Consider the following 4,019-nt stretch of genomic DNA (forward strand, 5'->3'; position numbering starts at 1 on the left):
TCTATAAGAGTCATTGATGAAGACCAAACATCCCTGTTCACCACTCCCTATTCCTTCATACCTATCCATGACAGATCCATTCCTCTCAAATCTCTATCAAAATTTCATAATTCTTTCCACTCTACATTGAGGAACAGACAACTAATTCATTTTCCCTTGGTTACATGCAAAAACAAGTTTCAACATTACCTTTTAAAACCTTGAGTTCTGAATTCTTTCCTTTTCTCTCACCCCAATTCCCCTCACTGAGAAAGCAAGTTATTTGAAAAAGTTAAAAATGTGTAGTTGTGAAAAACATTGCCACAATAGTAGTTTTGTAAAAGTAAATATACCCACCCAAAAAAATTAACCTCAAGAAAAATAAAGTAAAAAGAAAAGTATGTTTCAATCTGTATTCAGACACCAAGAGCTCTGACTTTGGATGGATAATGTTCTTTAATGTAAGAACTTCAGAACTCTCTTGGGTTACATCACTGAGAAAAGGTAAATAATTCACAACTGATCATCCTACAACATTGCTGTTACTTTGTATATAGTATATTTTCCATTGCATCTGCTCATGCAATTTTTTACTGGGAGCATCTTGTTCATCATTTCTTATAATAGAATAGCATTTCATCTTAATCACATACCACAATGGTTCAGCCATTCCCAACTAATGGGCATGCCCTTAATATCCTGGTCCTTGCCAACAGAAAATAATTCCAAACTGCTTTACAGAATTGTTGAATCCTTTCACAACTTCTCCAACAATGCATTAATATTGCATGTTTCCTACATCCACTCCAGTGTTTGTCATTTTTCTCTTTCTGTCCAATTAGTCAATCCCAAAGGTTTAAGATAGTACCTCAGATTTGTTCCAACCCACATTTCTCCTGTTAATAATGAATTTGGACATTTCTTTTTACATTTTTGCGAGGCAAACGGGGTTAAGTGGCTTGCCCAAGGCCACTCAGATAGGTATTTATTAAGTGTCTGAGGACAGATTTGAACTCAGGTACTCCTGACTCCAGGGCTGGTGCTCTATCCACTGTGTTACCTAGCTGCCCCTAAGTTTGGACATTTTTAAACAAATTAAATAAATAGTATTGATAATCTCACTTGAAAACCATTCATATCTTTTGATCCTTAATCAATTGGAATGACTCTAATTTTTTATATAAATTCGCCTCAGTTCTCTATGTTTGAGAAATGAGGACTTTATCAACAAAATTTGTTGCAATATTGTTTCCCACAGATGCTATTGTTAACTGTCTTTCCCTCCATCCTATTTCCCCCACCCCCAATTTTTCTATTCTTTCTTTCCTTTCACTCATTCCCTCCTCAAAAGTGCTTTGTATCTGATTACCCCATCCCACAATCTTCTCTCCCTTCTATCACCTACCCCTCCATCCCCTTTCCTGGTCCTGGGGTCCCAGCTTGTGACCTAGATCTGAGTATCAGCAAAGCAACAGAGCCCTGCCTCAATGATAGCAAAAAGACTCCTGCAATCTCCTTCTGACCTCTTACAGTTCATGGGCTGAGAGCTCCGAAAGCAGATGCTGATTCAGTGGTTCCCAAAGTCTACGTCTGGTCTGCTGGGTTGGGTCTGCAATGCTAAAGCTTGTGCTGACTGTGCTCCAATAGCATCCCATTGTGGCAGAGGTTTCCTTTGACCTTCCAAGTTGTCCTTGGCAATCCCTGGGCTGAGAGGTCTGGAAATCTTCACTGTTGCCACTGACTCAGTAGCCCCACCATCTGTTCCTGGATGCTGCTCTGAACTCCTCTCTCACCCTGGGCATTAGACCCTTCCAGTTGATCTTCCAAATTGTCTTGGCCTGGAAAATTGTTTCACAATCTTTTTTGTAGATTCTGCCACTTTAGAGTTTGATTAGAGTCATTGTTTAAAGGTATTTCAAGTGCTTTGGAGGAGAGATTGGATGAGTCCCTGCCTTTACTGTCATTTTGGGTCCACCCTTCCTATCCATAACAATTTTCAAACTGATCAATCAATTTGAAAACAAATCAAGTTTTCAAATAAGATATAGGGAGGGGTTCAAACAATACAATAAGATTTTCTTTTATCTTTTGTAAGGCAATGTTAGCATTAAGTGACTTGCCCAGGTCACCCAACTAGGTGATTATTAAGTGTCTAAGGACAGATTTAAACTCAGGTCCTCCTGACTCTAGGGCTGGTGCTCTATCCACTGCACCCCCTAGCTACCCCCATAGGATTTTCTCCCAAATCCCACAACTGAATAAAGTTGTCTCACAAGACAGAAATTGAACTAGACCCATAATTGACTAATATGAAAATGTTTTGTATAACTTAACATGCATAATCTATATCAAATTGCTTGCCTTCTCAAGGAGAGAAGGTGAGAATTTGGACCCCAAATTTTTGAAAAGGAAATGTTAAAAAGTGTTTTTTTATAAGTAATTGGAAAAAATAAAATTATTTCATATTTTAAAATGCTTACTTGTCTACCTTAAGGAATTATCTATGGAAAAGTTTTAGTGTCTTTCAGAACTATCTGTAAAATATAACAGATATTTTGGATTCCCATTATAGGAAAATCCTTTTGTGAATGGCAAAGACTCAGCAAAGCAATTAATTGAATGCTTCTGCTGACTGGTTCTAAGACAAAAGGAAGGAAGGAAGGAAGGAAGGAAGGAAGGAAGGAAGGAAGGAAGGAAGGAAGGAAGGAAGACAAAAGCTCATTTTTTCACTGTTATGATCACTTTTACTTAATTATGCCTTCATGGTTCCTTTATCATTCTCACTTCCATATCCTCACCCCACCTCCAATCTCCTTCCCCATCCTCATGCTATCTCCTCCAATGCTATCTAGGATTAAATAAATTCAAGTAATAAATCTAGGCTCTCTGCTCTGTGGGGAGGTTTGACCTTTAGCACAGACTCAGACTTGGATTTCACATCATCTCTGATATGGCAGGAAAAGAAAGTTCCCTAAAATATATGCAAGTGCACTGATGGGTCCACCTGTCAGAGAGCAGAGGGGTAGAACTAAAATATCCTAGTTACACTGCTATGATAAAAGGAGTGAATCGGGAGGAAGAAGACCACATTGGACAATAATGTTGTCAGAATTTCTGGTGGTTTTCCTAATTTCTACAATGATCTCCCTGGTTTTACTCTCTGGTCTCTGGATTCCTGATACCATCTTAGTCCCTTATAAGTGATTGTTCTAAGACATTCTGCTTTCTGAGCAGGTTTAGTCTCTTATTTGCTCTCCTACTTGATACCAAATTGGATCCTGATTCTCCCCCAAAGTCGGTTTTTTCCCCAGGTCCATTATTTTTCCAGTTAGTCTTAGGGAGAGGATTGAGTTCTACAGTTCTAAAACAGAGTAAAATAATGTACATTCATACAGTCAATCCATACCTATTCTAAGATCATCAAGCCAAATGCAAAGTTCTTTTACCCTCTCTCTTTCACAAACATACCCAATAGGCACTACTCTCCCTTAATAGTATCTATCTAATTTCACCTGCTTTAAGGAGTTCTATGTGTGAGAGGATGGGAGGAATAAGGCTGTAGTCTTATGAACCAGTTATGCCTTACACTGCCACCTCTCTCTCTCTCTCTCTCTCTCTCTCTCTCTCTCTCCCCTCCTCTAACACACACACACACACACACACACACACACACACACACACACACACACACAAAGTATAATGGTCAAATAACCTTTTTGTCAAAAAAGTTAATCGTCAAGGACATATCTGTCCCAAAATGGTATGGGCCTGCCATGAAGTGAGAGTGATGGAAAATAGATGGCCTGCATGATATACAGTTATCCCTTCCATATTGTAGCTTTCCCCATCCTTGTTTTGATATATAAAGGAGCAACATGAGATATTAGATGGGAATTGGGGGTTTTGTGGAAACCACAGAAAACACATGAAGACCAGCAGATGATACAGAGGCTATGAGCAAATACTTAAAAAAAATTTTACAATAAAGTACTGTAAATACCCCATAAATAAAAAAGAAAAAAATCCAGACATCTTTTCTG

Source organism: Macrotis lagotis, chromosome 4 (assembly GCF_037893015.1).
Source record: "Macrotis lagotis isolate mMagLag1 chromosome 4, bilby.v1.9.chrom.fasta, whole genome shotgun sequence".
NCBI lineage: Eukaryota > Metazoa > Chordata > Mammalia > Peramelemorphia > Peramelidae > Macrotis > Macrotis lagotis.